The 18,199-nt window shown below is 36.3% G+C and overlaps 1 long non-coding RNA gene across 1 annotated transcript in view; it reads right to left on the bottom strand.

The window, feature by feature from the left end:
- LOC121470067 (uncharacterized) overlaps positions 1-14,240 on the bottom strand; it is a 31,050-nt gene extending 16,810 nt beyond the window's left edge. Inside the window, exon 1 of the long non-coding RNA XR_005980622.2 lies at positions 14,122-14,240. This is a non-coding gene — a long non-coding RNA (uncharacterized lncRNA). The remainder of the gene's footprint in view (positions 1-14,121) is intronic.
- Positions 14,241-18,199: the final 3,959 nt, after the last annotated feature.

The following is an 18,199-nucleotide window of genomic DNA, read 5'->3' as shown; positions in this document are numbered from 1 at the left end:
GTGCAACTGAAAATCATTCCTAATTGGTTAACTACCTACCTATTTGCTTAGTTTTGTTGTTATTTTCTTTAAATTGTATTGGGGAGATGCCAAAACATCTGTAAAGCTTTATTTTAAATTTAAAATCTTTTATTACTCTGGTGTCAAGGACCTTATGTGCTTGCTTTTCTCCAACGCTCAAGCCACGGAGCCCTGGTCACGTGAATCCTGATAGAAAGCAAATGTTAACTTTTCATGCTTGAGTACCTACTGACAGCTAACATTAAACTTGTAAGCACATGTATTTGCACTGGAAGTGGTATCTGCAGTATGAGAGTGAGCACTGCTTAACATTGCAAGGTAATGCTCCTCAGATGTCCTTGCCAGGACATGAGAATGAAGACTATTAAATCAGATCTGAAATAGCCCTTCTTAGCCATGGCTACTCACATACATAGTGTGATGACCATGACTGTGACAGAAAATTACAGGCTAATACATGCAGTGCTCTCTGTGTGTATATGTAACATATATAAAATATGAATGAAAGCAAACAGACAGTTTCCCTGAAGCCTTTTGCCAGACTCCCAGCACAGAAGCTGTTAACATAAGCTGTCAACCAGAACAGCCTTTCACCAGCCTGAGAACTGAGTCCTGTTATTCCTGTATTCTCTTCCAAGCAGAGCCTATTCTGGAGTTATGAATCAGATCAGATCGTGTTATTTATTACAGTCCAGTTCATGGGAATTCAGTTCAACACCACTTGAAAGAGCAAAACCAGTATCTTACCAGAGAGTTTAGACATTTGGTCATGGTAGAACACTGATTCCTTTAGAACAGGACACAATCTCCCAGCAATTTAACCTGGCAACTCTAAAGTTAGGCAGCAAACTATCAAAATATCCACTCGAGGAAGATTTTTCTTTTTCTCTGTGAGATAGTGTTATTTCTGTATCACTGGTAGGGCAGTAGAGTTACTGCCAAGCCAAATCCCTTCCTCATCAGTTTATTTACTGGATTTTTAGTTCAGCTTGAAGGTTAACATAGATTGTTTTACAAAATACTTTAAGTCTTGGCCTTCAATCTTGTTCCATGGAAAATCCTACAAACCTTCTTAGCTTGATCACACTCCTTTTTGGCACGGTGTTTGCTACTGTTTTTTCCTTGTCCACACTCCACCTTTTTGAAGAACAGTGTGTCCATCTTTGACTTCTGACTTCAAATCTTGATGATATAAATCCACAGATTTAACAATTTCTGCATTTTCTGTTTTGCTTGTCCAGAGGCCAATGCTTATATTGTCAGGTACACAACTCTATTCTCAGTTAAGAACAGGCTTTTTTTCAAGACCCTCAAAATATTTTCTTTTGTGAAAGGAGTTATTTTCCTAGATTTCAGGGGGTTTTACAATCAAGTATTTGTATTTTATTTTAGTCAGTTACCAAACAATTTAGTGTGACCTGGTATTTCTTTCCTTGGTACTCTTTGTGGGATTTACTTACAAGATAAACTTTTTTACAGATGAGTCCTCTGAGGTTATCAGCTCTGGAATGAAATATATCATAGCTGGTTCTACTAATCCTCTCTCTTGGAACACAAGCTAGCACATCACACCTTGTAAATGTGTGCTGGAAAATTTTTGTGAAGAGAGGCTGTGGATGACATACAAAAGGTTTTCAGTTTTCAACACAGGTAAAGAACAGAGGCTCTTTGTTTATTATATAATTTGGTATTGGCATAAGATATTATGCAAATCATAGGATTAATGTGTTGACTTCTCGTAGCTGTTTCACTGTATGAATACACTCTATTTTAGCCAAACCAGAAACAATGAAGTTGTAAATAAAATTGGCAGTAATAGCAACAAGAAGGAAGCTGCTTAATACAGAGAAAAAAAAGCAAAATAACTAGGGAATAATAATATGGAAATGGAAATTAATTTAACAAAGGTTGAACTAAAATTGGAAGGGCTGAATGTGTCTAGACTGGGAATACTAGATATTCTTCAGAGGAGAACACTGAAAGGATTAAAGCTGCAGGTCTTGTTTCAAGGGCTTTTAGTGTACCTGTGAATGGCAACAGATGGCTGGAAAATGAGAAACTGTATTTAAGATGGTGGTGAAAATCTTTGAAACCTCTACAGATCTCAAAGACTTCTATGCTTGTATCCACAAATATTTAAGGGAAGATAACAATATTAATAAAATTGGACAGAATCAATTAGGTCTTCCATCTTTCTTAATGAGGCCAATGTATGTTGATACAATTGAGTCGTCTTTGCTCTGGTTTGGTACCCCAGAGTGCATTAAAAACAAGTTCCATTTTTGTATGGCTGCCGCTCTGTGGCTGAAGGGTATTCACAGGGGACAAAACAGTGTCTGGCAGGGCTGATTTGCTCTCTTCTAGCAGCCCTGTTCCCCTGAGTGCTGAGTGAGGGGCATTTTTGGGCACAAGAATTCCTGTCCACTGTGCCTTAGCTGCCAGGGAAAAGAAATTCAGGCACGCAACCCACAAAGACATGAAGCTCTGGGACCTGTGTCCCAACATATTCCTGCTGTTCCTTTGTGGGGCAGTCTTTTTTCTTGGTCCAGATGTATTATTCCTGGTTTATCATGAGAAAATTCACCTTCTCTCTAGGCTATGTGTTAGTCATTTTCTGTTCTTAGATTGCTAGCATGGAAAATATGGGAAGTTTATCTGAGTCTGGTATATCAGCAGATCATTTACATTTTTCACAGAGCTATCTTTTGCCTCATAGAGTACCTTAGTAGGTTTTTATATCACCAGAATGGTGAAAAGGCTAATAGTGTGAGCCCAGGACTTCCTGTTTTAATTTGTTTTCTTTTCTTCCTCTGACTGGTGCTGCAAAGGCACTTTGCATATGTTTTGCTCTTGTAGTAAAGATGGATAGTTTCATGGATAATTGCATAAAATTTGCTCTGGTGTCTCTAAAACTTGGTTAACAAAGGCTTTTCCAGCTGTCACTCAACTGACACTGGCACTGTGTGTCAATGGCTTCATAAATGCAACTGCTCTGCCCGCAGCTGCCCTCACTGGACCTGGGGAGTCACAACCTGATTATCTGGCCATTTTCTGAATACTGACAAATCTCATTTGCTACTTGCATAGTGGCATTCAGTTTGATGTGATAATTTCTTGATGGAGTACAGCCCCATCCCTGGATTTAAAAATGCAAAAAAATCTATTGCTGCCTGCAAAATGCAATTGTAGCCAAGTGCACTGTTAAGATATTTAGAAGGTTTTTAAATTATGTACACTTTAAAAAATACTTTTGTGTATTCTATTTTCTTAACTTCATAGGTTAATACAAAATTGCTTTCCTGGCTTGACACTGACATAAATGTTCTCTTTTATCCCTCTCTGCAGAGGAAAGTTAATTTTGTTGCTTGATACTTAGAACAGATACTAGCTTTGAATAGGGCATTGTTTCCCAGCCAGATCAGTAGCTACCTCTTAGGCTTTTTTTTCAATATTAGTTCAGGACTGGCAACAAAACAGCAGTAAAAGAGGTAAAAGTTTGAGTGTTCTCAGAGAATGTTTAGCTTTAATCCAATAAGAAATGTTAATTTATTCTTTGTCAGATTTTCCCTCCCTTTTCTTATAACTATTTGTAGCTGTCAGACCCTAACCTTATTTAAATGAGAATGGCAGCTTTAAATTCCTTCTGATCACTTTTATTTCTTCCTGGTTCTAAATAAGGAAATTCCCAGTGTGTATTAAACTCACTTGGAGATATTTAATCAACTGATCCAAAAGAAGTTGAGTCCTCTTAGGCTGACTGTTATCATCTGCATTGCTAGGGTCAACTGTGTTGACCTTGCACTAATTCAAACCAAGAACATTTTGAATTAAGGCTTTATACCACAAGAATAGCGAGCTTCCATCATTTCATTTTGTTCCACGCTACCTCAAAGGGGAAAAAAAGGAGCAAATATGCAGTTTATATATTGATTTGCTACAAATGAGGTAATCACCTTGATTTCTCTGTTCCCTTCCATTTTTTTTTCTTTCTCAAGATTTTTTTTCCATTTTCCCCTCTCCTTTCTCTTCTCCTTTTCCCTCTCCTTTCTTTTTTCCCCCCTTGTCTTTCTTCTTTCTCTTTTCTTCTTATTTAAGCTGCCAGGCTGAATGAGGAAACAATTACAGGATGTTGGCTTTAAAAGTGTCTGGCTTTGCCAAATAAGTTTATCTTTTTTTTTTTTTTTTTTTTTTTTTTCATTGTGGCTTAAAACATGCTGAACTCAAAGCCAAGTTACTAACCTAAAACTCATGGTAATTTTTTGCATTAGGCTTACAATAAACTTAGATAGTTTTTCCACAGTTGCTTTGCCAGTGATTAGTTTGGAAGATAGTATGTTTTGAATTTGCTGAGAGATCTACTGCTCTTAGCTTAGTTTTAGTACTTTTAAAAAGCAATCAATAATGCCCATTTTGTAATAAGCGAAATTTATGGACTGACAAGTAAAATGTAATTATAGTCGGTATTCCATAAAAGAAAAAAGAGGTGATCTTAAAGCCATCTCAGCATTCTGTTTGCACTCATTTTCATTCATATAAATGATTAAGTGGTTCTGTGCTGAAACGTTTCTCTCTCAAGGCTTAACATGAGTCTGGAAAAGTTGTTGCCAAAGAGTTCTATAATGAAGTCAGTGACCATTTGTATTAACTTCTCATTGTAACCCACAGACCAAAATTTTTACAGTATTACTTTTATGAGTGAGGCCCTAACTCAGCAGCAACTTAGACACCTTTTGTTTTTGTTCTCTGGGGGACATACCTTGTAAACGTGTAAATTCATAACAAAAGCGATTCCTCCATCAAATGCTTAGCTTGACTTTGCAGTAAATGAAACTGTTTCCCTTGTCCTGCCCTCTGCTGAAAAATGTCTCCTTCTTGAGTGAGCCACAAAAAGATCATTCAAAAACTATGATAAAGGGCCTGATTCAAAACCCAGGTTTGTGAAAAATCACCTTCTGAATTCAGTAGGCTTTGGGTCAAACTAAAACATGGGGATGTTAATTTCCATTTAGAGCTGGGTCAAATATGCTTTGTCCATGCTGTCTAGCAATGTGTTCAAATAATATGAAGTTAAACAATCATTCTGTCTTTTGATAATCAGAAACTGCAGTTGATTTTAGTACAACCTAAGTTGTTCAGGGAATTTAGGTAAGGCCTACCTAGTTGTGAAATTTACACATTTTAACACACTTGAGCTGCTCTTGGAAATCAGTTTAGGAGTTGATTTTTCTATTTCCATTCTGATCATTTGTCTTCCTGCATCACCAGTTTCAGCTGCTCAAACTCTTGCCAAAGGATATCTGTACTAGGTATTAAAAAGCAACAAACCAAAAGCCTTCAAGTAACTAAATTTGAATGTCTTCATGTATTTAGAAAAATATACAACTAACTGCAGCAGAAAGCCCCTCAGATGGGGTCTCCAGCTGGGCCCAATATGTAATGTTAAACTTGTACTGGGCTATTGCTGCAGCAGTAGCAGCTCTGTAATGCATCCTGCCAACTCTGCAATAACAGACAGAGGGCATTTCTTGGGGTGCTGATTTGTACCTGGCATTTCTGCCAGACCTGAAGTTGTGGAAAATTAGAACTTGCAAGTTTGACTGCTAAAGTCATTGGAAAACGTGGACCAGCTATGGTAGAGGAGAAAAACCTTCACAGTGGGCTTGTTCAGAGCTAAACTGGGAGATCTCTGCACACAAAGCTCTGTGGACCTCTGTGGGACTTTACATGAACAGATCACTCAGCACAAATCTTTTCTCAGGATGGAGGCCTAAGACTTACAGCTGGAGAGGATGCAAGAGGATGAAAGGAGAGCTCAGAGCCTCACTCAGATACACTTCTCAGTGCAGCAGAGCACCACAATGACAGCTATTGTTACGCTAGATGCAAATTCCAGCTGCAATCCTTACATTGGTTTTCCTGCAGATTAAAAAAAAAAAAAAAAAAAAAAAGAAACATTTCAGATACCTGTATTCCATTTGTGGGAAGCAGAATAATGATGCTGTCAGCTACTGGGCAGAAGATAATTTATATACTGTGTGTGAAACTTTTCATTATATCAGGTCTAGAGATGCTTATATGGATTCAACTAGTGAGATTAGTAAAGTAGCCTATATTGCACAGGTTTATATCAAAGAATAGTACATTTTTTTATTATGATTATTTTGCAGCCAAGTAGGTGATCTGAAATTGGTATTTGTCACCTGGTCTCATTTTAAGATTATTTAGCTTTTATTGTGAGGGGGAAAAATAAAAGGTTGGAACCAAATCCTGACCTATGCAAACTTCAGCAGGTTTATCCACAGCTCCTTGGTGAAATTTTGCTTTGAGATACCTGCATTTAAAGCAGATTGATTGGCAACACTGCAGACCTTATCTCCTTGGCACAAAAATGACCAACATTTGGAATCCTACTTATTTTAAAACCCCAGGAACAGTCTTTTTGCTTGTTGCCTTCTTCCAGTTTCAAGGTCCTGGCAGGGATAAAAACTACACTAGGCATGAACATCCTACAGTGAAGCTCTGAGGATTTTGAAGGCATTGCTTTCACCTGCTGTCATTGGCTCCTGTTAATGTGATCTTAAAGCAGAAAGATTTCAGCTCATAAGGCTTATCCTGAGAACCTCCTGCAACTTCAGCCTCTTTTTGGGCTATATGGCTTATTTGTGTCCGTGCTAGAGGAGAGATAATACCAGTAATAGTAGTAATGAGTACTTCAGAAATGCAAGATAGATCCACAAGTAAGCATTCACACTAGAAAGTGTTTTGTCTGGTGGAAAATGGAAGTTAAGCAGTTTTCCCAATGAGCCCAATTTCCACTTTGAAAACCTGAATTTCACTCTTTGTGTCTTGCAGCCCATATTTTCTGTTAGAAACCTCTGTTTGGTTCTCTGTTATTGAACTTTGTGACATGATAGCAATTAGAAGACACTTAACTGAGAGAGAGGAAACAGTATGCTATAGAAACATTTTCTCAAAAAAAAAAAAAGAATGAAGAAGGACAATTTTCAATATTGAAGTGATTAGAACCTGTCATTTCATGTTGTTGTTTGCAAGTTGACATAGATGACAGGACAAAGGAGCATACATGGAAAGAAGATGAAAATTCAGAACAGATGTCAGGAAGCATTTTTCATGCTGAACGTGCACAGTTGCCAACCAGGTAAGGCTAAAGCGTTTTCCCATTTAGGAAATAATTAGATGGCCCATCATGGACAAAATGGCTTTCCAAATTTCCCCTTTCTCTAATTTCCTTGCTTTCTTTATTATACTCCAACTGCTATTCAGTTTTTTCGAAAGGAGGTTTCATCTTCTGGACATGAGCTTAGCTCTTACAGCAGTGGATGAAGTACGAATTGTTAAGTGGAGAGCTACTTAGTGAGAGATTATCCTGTCGATGTTATATCAGCCTGTTATGCTGAAGGTCTAACATTTTGGTCTTCAGAGTTTCTGAAAATTTTCACCAGTTACAAAAATAAAACCAGAAGAAAGTCAGAGGGACAGAAAACTTGCTGTTATTATAACTTAGGGAGTCTGATTATTTTAAGGGACAAAAATGCTACACATAAAATGCATCTGAGACATAACTTGGGGAAAAATAATTGAATGGACAAATGCACTTCCCCCAGAGAAATGTATTTCTGACATTCTTTGCTTTAGTTCAAGCTTTTCTTACAAATCTGGTACAGAGCCCCTCTATAATCTTAATGCAAATCTTTTATACCTTCATGCCACATCTTTCATGTTCATAGATTAGAATAGTTTTATTTTCTCAGGTGAATATGAATTGAAGCTGTAGTTATTTTGGGCATTGATATTTGACATCTCCCAATATCCGTCACTACTATGTTAATTTTTTATGCTTGTGACTCTCATTTTGGTAAAGTTTTGGCCCATTAGAAGTTCATATATTAAACCTGTTTGAGCACAATAATGTCCACTGAGGACAGTGTTGAGACCCACATCTAGAAATTTAAAGTATTTGGTTTGCAAGAAATTTTTCCAGGAACTGCAGAGTGAGACTATTAAAAGCGGTAACTGTTAACTCTGTTTCCAAGCTGATGACTTTCCTCATGTAAAATTTAGAGATTTCTTCCCTACCCCAAGTTCCCATAGTTTCAGTGCTAAAAAGTGCCACCAGTATTCACAATTTAAAGCAATTTATGTGATAAATAAATAAAAGAACTTGATTTTCAGATTTGTGGAAATAGCTCAATGAAGTTGGTTCTCGCTTGCTTTTTAAATATGGATTCCAGCATTAGTAATAAAAATTTAAAATGTTTTAATTAACACTGACCAATTTAGACATATAATTATGAGTATTTTGAAAAAGCCAATGGTTCTGAAATATGAGAGAAGAATTCTCCACTGTAAATTTTGTACTGAAGAGAAGGATCATGTCTATTTTTTCAATAGATATGTCTATTATTTTTCCTTTCTTCCTATAGGTAACAGGGAAAAAGAAAGCACCAGAAGAAAGTCTTTATACCACATACATCCATATTAATTTTAAAATTACTGTTTCCTATCATGAGCCTTTTAGTTCTTTCACCTCTGCACTTCTGAAAATATCAATTTCCTGCCTTACTTTTCAACACCTTTAATCCTTTGCTGTCATATTCAAGGCTATTCTTCACTTCCTTTGCACAGCTTTGACATTATTAGCAGCAACAGATTTGAAATCAGATTTAGTATTTTGATTCAAAAAACAGAATTCAGAGCATGAACTTAGAATTAAGCATTTTTATTTACATTAATTATTTGCATTCCTTCTTACATTCTTTCTTCTTTCTGTGCTGGTTAGTTGATGTTTTCAAGGTTTTATTTTTTCAGAAATATGGAGCTATGAACTATATGTTCTAAAAAAATAGGAAAAAGGATCCTTGAATAATGATGTGATCAAGAAACTGCCTTTTTAAAGGAAAAGATTGGTGAAGTTCATTTTATTTATTATGAATCGAGTAAGATAACTAGTTTAACTGAACTCTACAGCTGACAGAGGCAGGAGCATATTTCACTAATGGGTGAAATATTCCATAGCAGTGTGGGCTGAATTGACCATTAGCAGGGTTTATGCATTTTCCTTTCATACATCTACAGCTAGGCCACAGAATTTCTCTTCAGAAGCAGTGAAGATCTACCTAAAATTGAGATTTGGTCATGTTGTCTAGTGAAATTAACTGAAAATTAATGTACATGTGTTGTTTTCAATCTCCAGTTTATATTTTTAGAAATTTTTACTGTTTTAGCTTTTCTTATTCAGTTTGGGAGAAGACCTTATTCTTAAACTAAAATAATGTGTCCAAACCTTCCCTCTTGTCCTAACTGTGAATTCACAGTGCGATAGTACAATGTAAAAAGTTTCTGGTCAGTGCTGATGCATATTTCCCAATGCATCAATCTGGCAAGAGTTTGGAAATGTCATGGACCAACTCAATGACTGAGCCATATTAGTATTTTAGTTAATGCAATATGTCATATGAAACACACCATGAGCACCAAGATCCTTTAAAATCAAACAAATAAAGAAAAAATAAAAAAACCTTATTAAAGCAAGTACTAAAAGTATTTAGTACTATAATTTAATTCACAGTCAGCAAGAAAATATTTTTAAAACAATTTTTTCAGCAATACTAGAGGAGATAAAATATCCCCTTGATATGCTCGGGTTTATCTCTAAGATACAAAGTACATGGACTTGCTCATAAAGTTAAGATTAACCTTCCAGATATCTGTAGAACACACATATTAATTTGATAAGAATCTGTACTGCAAAAGAAAAGCCTTTGGGGGAGACAAGGGCTTTGGTGAGGGATCAAATCCATTTTGTGCTACGTGAAATTACAGGACTAATTGTTGACTCTTTAAGACCTTTCTTAGAACAGATCTTTGGCTGCAAATGAGAGCTGAATGAAAACCCAGGTTCTGCCATAGATAATTTCTTGGTGTCACAGGGAGTCCAGCATTTCTGTACATGGCTTCTTTTGCCTTTAAGGGTGTGATTCAAAATATATTTGCAAATTCTGAGAGGAAATGACTACACATATACAACATATTATTGCTAATAATATCATTACATTGTGTCAATTGGAATAGTTGTGTTCTGGAAAATAGTTCCCATATCATTATTAGGCATGACTATTCCAAGAGGAAGTATTAACTACAATACTACAAAATGGAGCTCTTTCAGCATATTTTCTTTATGTTTATGTCCCACTAAAAGCAATAACTGGCCCTTTTAAAGCATAAAGCATTATTTCCTATTCAGTTTCCAATGCTGAAAGCACTAAATAAAAAAAAAATAAATTATGTGGATCATTCATCTTTTCTTCCTCATGCCTTGTTAATGTATACAGCAATGGAGAATTTTAAGGGATCCTTTTGATGCAATGTTAAGAGCAAATTATCTTAATTCAGTCCAATTTATACATGAGAATAACTGGCTCAAAGCAGTCCTATGATCAATGTGGCTATGACTACCTTAAATACATGCACTGAGCATTTTGGCTACAGATAATAGCCTTGTAGGTTAAATTGTTATACAGGTTTGAGTTTTTAAAATTGATATTAAAAGGTAAAAATTTTAAAATGATACTGTTATTTAAATGTAGGGTGAAGGTTTAAGTACAAATCACTCTGAGGTAACTTTTTTTAAGAGCAGGCTAATGCAGTATTATATTTTATGGTGCAATAAAATTATGTGCTAAAATTTTTTATGCTCATAAATGCAGGCAAATGTAAACCAAGCTATTAGTTATGTTTTCTCAGATAAAAGTGATTAGCATAGCTATCAAACTCTTCTTCCATTTGAATAACAGAATTATGTCTGAAATCTAAGGCGTGTTTGCTAAAGCTGAGTCTTAAAAAGAAATGTAAATCCAGCTATCAATGTTGTATTTGAAAGCAAATGCAATGGTCTGCCCATCATTCTGCTAACAGCTAAGAGCAGAGGAACATGACCCAAATTGCAGTGAAACACATCAATATGAAATGTGCCTGAAACACTATTTTGGAAGTCATTCTTAGCACTTTATCATAATCTCCTTACTGCTGATCAGACTTATTTAAAAACCATTGTGGTTTGTTTAAACATAAGAGTGATGAAAGAGTCTTTTAGCAACAGTCACTGTGAGACAAAGTTTCATGTATAATTCATGAACTATGTGGTCATCTACTAGCAAATTAATTTCCATTTGACAGCTATACTTCTGGTAGTGTCCTCTCAGGAAGGCACATGGTATATAATTAAATTCTGAACAGAACAAATTAAATGCTGATTACTTCATAAACAATTTCAAGCCTTGAATATTGTTACCTGTCTTTATAGGATCAAAACAAGACATTCTGACAATAATGAATGAATATATTTTCTCAACCCGGTATCCAATTTTTTTCTAATGCTTAAGGGTTAAAATTTCTACTGGAAAATCCAATTGTGGAAAAAAAAAAACCAAAAAACAAAAACAGCTAAAAAGCCAGCTCCCACTTCAAACCTGCAAGGAGATTTCTCTACCTGTGCCTTTCCTGTGGTGCTAATGTTGATTGCTCAGAGGCAACTTTTAGTGTTTTAGGTCCAAACCACTGTCATGGAGGTATGTACTCTTTCTTTTGCTTCTTCTTTGCCTCCCTCCTTTGTCCCCTTAGATCTGGTTAATCAAAGTAAATTTATGGATATTTGCTACACTAATCTGAGGAAGGATTACAGATGACTGACTATGATGATCATAAGAATTACTTATTGTTTGCAATAAAAACAATTGTAATAAAAGATAAATTACTAAATAAAATGTTACAAAGGTTTTCAAACAATCATGGAATGAAGAACAGTGCAGGGAAATCTTGCATGTGATCTTACTGAACAGGAATTTTGTTAAGGTTTCCACCATGTTCTTCACCCCTTGGCTGTGTTCAAGGTGAGGTTGGATGGAGCTCTGAGCAGCCTGGTCTAGTGGAAGGTGTTCCCACCTTCCCAATCTATAGGCACACAGTTTGTGGGAATTGGGAATGGGGCTGTGGCCGAGCCTCATCCCCATGGGCACAGCTGTGAGAAGCAGGTGAGCAGCACTGACAGCGATGAGCCAGGGAGTGCCCAGGGGCACTGAGCAACCACCAAAGGGACCAGAGGGCACACAGGTGCACTGAATGAACCATCAAGGGTATAAAAGGTTGGGCTAAAGAACAAGAACAGATGCTTGCAGCCTTCTGAAGTGGTATGGTGTCACTCTGTGTGGGTTGAAGCTTTCTGACCTATATGATGATACTCTCTGTGTGTATCATGACCATCTCAACAGAGACGAGCTGTGGCATAAACTGTGGCACCCGCCCATGGCAGTGGGCTGGAATTAGATGACCTCAAAGGTCCCTCCCAACACAAACCCTTCTATGAGTCTATATTTCATATTTGTAATGCAATGTGAGGTTTAGCTTGTGCTGGCAACTGCAGTGCAAATTCTTGAAGACATATTTGCATAAAGTGGAGTCTCACTGCCTCGTCTCCTTTGTCTGTCCTACTCAGATTAAGTTAACACAGATGCATTACCATGTCCTAAAATTTGGCTTTCTAGGTAGGGAATATTTACTTATTTTTGAAATACTGCATAAACAGCTAGACTTCTGTCTATAAGACATTTTTCTGTGTTGACACACCACCATTTATCAAACAAAAATATTTCAATTTATGCTATGCCTTGATATTTTTTTTCTGGAAAGACAGAGTTGTAACATATAGGAAAAGTGCAGCAAGAGATCCCTATGCAATGTGGTGATAGACATAGTCTTTCAGTAATGCAGATCAAGAAAATTTGCTTAATATATAGATAATCTGAAAAGATTACAAGAGTAAACCTAAAAGTATTCAGATTATAAATATGTGCATAAACATGGGTGGTGTATACAATGTTATAACATTGATGACTATTAGTATTTCACCAAGATAATTGTTCATAACATATTTAATTTTGTAAGAGCCACTGGTCAACAAGTCTGCACCCCTTTTCCCTTCACACTCAAAGCCTGGGTGACTGGATTTGTATCATGGTGCTGCAGGTCATACCCATCAAGTTTTGAAGGAAGGTATAAGGAAACTGTTAGTGGATACTGCCTGCTGTTGGATTTGTTTGGTTTTGTGCCAATGACAAAAGTATCTAAAATTAGCTGATGTGGAATACTGGATTTGATTGCTCACACAATTCCTCCGGGTTGAATGGTATGAAGAGGAAAATGATTTTGTATTATCAGTGCTGGGATGTATGGAAGACTGTTTTGCATTACATTCTTTCCTCTTCACAGTTGTGTCAGTGAGAAGCTGTTTTATGATCTCAAAGGAGAGAGTGATGTGACAGGGAAGAAGAACTGGGTTCTGAAAATGCAGGGAAAAGTACAAAAAGACTTTCGGACCTGGCCCAGAAATGACATGAACTAAGATGTAAGCTAAGGAGACAGGGGAAATAATAAAATCCAGGTTTAACAAGAGTAAAAAATGAGTGAAACTGCTTGAGGGTGAGAACACCAGCCCTAAGATTAATGGTGAGTGGTGGTAGCATGTCAATACGGTATTAAGCTTAGAAAAGTCATAATAATAAAATCTAAAAGGGAACACATTCTGTACAGTCAATCTGAGTTCACAGCATATTCAATTTTGTAAGACCCACTGGACAACAGCTATATCTAGGAAATATCATCAGGTGGTCACAATGTGAGACATGATGTTACATGTGCTGCAAAATCTGTCATGCTGCAATGTCTGTTAAACACAAGCTGAAAGAACAGTCTAAACTGCCAGTAAATATACAGCGAAATGAAAACAAACACTGCAGTGCATGACTTCCTGTGGGATTTGATATTAATCCCCACTTATGAGGAGTAGTCTGTACAACATATTTTCCCTAGGGGACTTGTGAGTTATCCAGCTTATCCTTATTCAAGGCATATGATTTTTATCCAGCAAGAAATCACACACAGTTTTTTCAATTAGCTCCAAATATACAGTATTGATAATAAAGTCTGTGTGATGAGTTTAAAAAAAAAATCCTTGGAATGTGCACATTCCATTACGCAGTGATCAGTGCTATAACATAGGAGGTGCAAGTTTAAGCATCTGATTACCTTGTTATAATGTCTGTTTTGACTCAGTTAATCACCTTTATGTTTTCAGTAATTTCTTATCCTCTTGTTACCTATAAGTTTAAAATACAAGTTACAGATTAATTGTCTTCATCAGTTCTGGTGATCGATGTGCTGTCTATGCTGGTTTTGAACTCTCCTGTGTTTGCCATTTGAACACAGCTTTTTCAGATTCAGATTCTTCTGCCTTGTATGTTCTTCACTCCCTGCTGACAACACCTGTACCTTCTCCATCCTATGGAAGAGAAAAATTAAAATCTTAGAGCAAGATATCTTACAGGTTGTCATGTAAAAGACACTGGCATAGAATCTTAGGTCATGACTAGATACTTTAATATACATTTGAGCCTTTTCTCTTTGAATAGAACCATAACTGCTGGCAACCAAATCTAACCTAATTCTGATAATATGAATACTGGAACAGTTGAATAGACCTTTCGGAAGAGAGATATTTCAGTTCCCTGAGATCAAAAAGAAGTGAAGTCCACTCTTCTAAAGGCCACAGGGTAGATTAGACAGGCTTGGATGAAATGTTAGCTAGTATTCAAAAAAGCCTTGTGAGATGGGAGAATGGTCTGTGTTAGTAATTAGATCTTATTCTAAGCTAAGCCTGGATGTACATTTAGGCATTGTACATTTTCACTTTGTGCAAAAATACTCATTTTACTTTACATGAAAATACTTTTCATGTTTCAAGACTGACTGGAAGACAAAAATTCCAGATGTTACATATTTGTTACTTCTTGTAGTAACATGCATGTGGTACATATGCAGCAAATATTCCAAAGACTGAATCTTGGCATGGGACTACTAGCATGCTAAATATAGAAATTACATTGTTCAGAATTTTATTTCAAGAGTTCAAATTTGGTATGTTGCTGCTCATTTAAATACACATAAGGCGGTGGAAAGGATATAGGATATTTTAAGTTTTCCCAAATTTTCTTTAAGCAATATTTTCTATGCAGCTGGCAGCTCTTTATTTCCACTGAGATGAGAAAATTTGCCAGAAATTCTTTCCTTGCTAATGAAACATAGACTGAGTTTGTCCATTTATTTAGAATACACAGATTATCAATTTGCATTTTTTACTGAACAGTTTTAACACGGTAAGTGTAGCTAAGGGTGAATGAGTTCAGAAAGGTGAATAAATTTGCTTTATCAGAATCACACTGGACCTTTCATAAATCTTGGGACTCTAACAATGAATTTAACAGTGCATTGCAATTGTTAGGTGCTGCTAGCCTCAGCTCTGACAGTGTTTTACTGGGAGTTTGCGTGACTGGATCTGCATACCTGTTAGTTTGCACGTATGTGTTAAAATTAATACTGGCTTTATGTCTGTGATTTATTGTGTAGGAATATAGTTTCTTTTAAATGGGTTTCTGCTGTGCTGGAAAGAATATTTAGAGTTTATAATCTCAGATTTTCCCATATTCATTTAAAATGTGGGCTTGTTCTTTTCATATCTCCTACGAGTGGTAGAATTTTAGATCCTGAAGCCAGTGATTTCCCCAGTTAATTTTGGGAAGATGCCACATAAGCTATTGAGACCATAAAATTCACTTTCTAGCTGTTTTTCCTATGACTGAACAACTACAATAGCTTTGCTGTTAGGACTGTGTTTGGGCTTCAGCTCAATATTTGCTGAGTCAGAAGGAGAATTTCTATCTGATTGGACTTTCTGCTGCTGCTTCATGCAACAGTCAATTCATAGTGGTCCCAGTTATTTATTGTTCATAACTTCCAACAGAAATGTGCCAAGGCATTGAGATGATCCTGGCTTCTTATTGGGTGAAGTTCTTGCTGTTTAGTAAAATCTGTTTATTTTATGCATCAGAATTTTATTAACTTGGATAAGATATCAATTCAGTTTTAGGTCTGTAAAGTATTTCAAGCCTTTAGCAGTTCTGTAAACATAAAATTCTTTGTTGGCTCAGGAAGCCCATAAATTCAGTAAAAAGCAGGAAAGTCTGTGTGTGTCTTACCAGTTGGGTTACTATTACTGTATGGGTTTGTTCCCTGCGAGCTGGAAATAGAGTGTCATGAAATTATCTTTTTCTCTGTCCAGACACTCAAGTTATAATTACACTTTGTTGCACAAACATCTCAATTTCCATAAGTCAACTTTACATATTTGATGAAGGTAGAAGGACAAGGTGAGGAAGTGGAAAAGCATTTTCTGTCAATTCCAAGTAATAAAATGCTACCTGGTGTCTGGTTCTGAAGCCTTTGTTGCAGATAATGAGTTAATGATAATGACATCAGCAATGTCATTTCCTTTGCCAAGTAAATACAGTACTTAGGTAAGAAATGGTACTTAGGTAAGAAATGTGTCTTGTATGTTTATGTGCCACAGCCTTAGTTCTAAATACTTTTAAAACTCTTAAATCCTATGATTTAACAACCTATACAATGGTCTGAATGTCTAAAAAGAGAACCCATTTGTTCTTTACACACCATCTCTCAAAAGAAATAGAAACTAGTAGATGGAAATTCTGAGGACATAAGATTCTTGCCAATATGAGGTTGGACTCATGCTGATGGTTAACTTGCTGAACACCAGGAGCATAAGAAGAGCCAAGACTATTTCCTCTCTTTTACTGCATAGTAAAAATCCATCACAAAATTCAAGGAGTACCTTTTGAATACTTAAACTTAGTTGGTGATCAACAGATTATCTCTCATGATTGAAAGGACTTTCCATCCTTATAGCTGCCAGGCATATGCTGAAAAAGAATAGTCTCTGTGACATTACTGTCCCACATATGAAATTTAAATCACTGAGAAACAAGCATAAAAATTATCATGTTGATTTTTCTTTTTGGCACTTAACGAATTTGATTACTAGTGGGCAAGGTCAATCTAATGTCTCATTTAACTTTCCAGAGCCTGAACTGTACTTAAAAATTAACTCAATTTATGGTTCCCTGAGGAACAGCTATTGTTATAATCTCTCTTTATTCCATCAGGAGAAACCTGAGCTCAGTAAAGTGTTTATTGTGTGTAAACCACATACTAAAGTCTTGTATATATGGGTGCTACCTAATGGACCCAATTTTAAGAAGCTGTACGGATAATTGTAAACCTAAAATCTCTGTACCTCTGCCTAGTCCCAGTGTGTACCAAAATCCTTGAGGCTGCAGAAAGAGTTGTCTGTTGGCACAGTTTTGTAAAACTAATGCTGACCACTCAAGTGGAATCCTAACAAATTGGAATCATCTGGATGCACTGACAGAAGCCAAAAAACTGACTTTATATTGCTTTTTCCAGCAGAGCAACCAGACCACAACACTGGACCATGTGGGTGGCCTCACCCACTTACATATACGACATTTCTGGAAGTGAAATGACTATGAAATCACTGACTTGCCCTATGTATAAAACAGCTCATTTGTCCTGGTGCCTTAACAGGCTATGATGAGCCATCTTTATGGCCAAGGTTCTCAAATTCAAGAAAAGGAAAATTTGACAATTGTGCAATTAAGTTACTTTATGTGCAGAGCTAAATATTGGAGGACTTGGCTTACCAAGCACTGCTGTGTATAGAGAGGTTGATGTGTATCCTTCTGAATGACAAACTAGTGTACTTGAACTGTGCTTTCCAGGAAAGCCATTTTTACTTGTTTTAGGTACAAGGAATTTGAAGAATTGGGGCAATCAAGTAAATAAACTGTGTAAAGTTTACTTTGCAGCTTTTCAAGCCGTGTAAGTATCCCTTTTGCAAAGATGGGAATAAAGAAACATATCTAGTTTTTCATTTGTAGAAAGATTGCTGAATTAGAATTTGCCCTATTTTCTTAATTTAATGCTTACAATCTAAAGAATACATTAAAGACCTGAGAGCCAAGTAAGCATGATTCTGTAGCTGAGGTACATATTGCTCTTAGAATCCATTGGGGGGTTGACTTTGCCTGTTCCCCGAGCTACAATGGTCTGGGTAAAATGGAAACTAGATCTTGCCAGAAAAAAAACTTTTGGTTTCTGAATAAATTTGATGGGAAATAATTAAATAATTAATTTAATTCAGAAACAAAATTCTCATCAGCTTCAACATGGC

Source organism: Taeniopygia guttata, chromosome 5 (assembly GCF_048771995.1).
Source record: "Taeniopygia guttata chromosome 5, bTaeGut7.mat, whole genome shotgun sequence".
NCBI lineage: Eukaryota > Metazoa > Chordata > Aves > Passeriformes > Estrildidae > Taeniopygia > Taeniopygia guttata.
This window is presented reverse-complemented; position numbering and strand designations above follow the sequence as displayed.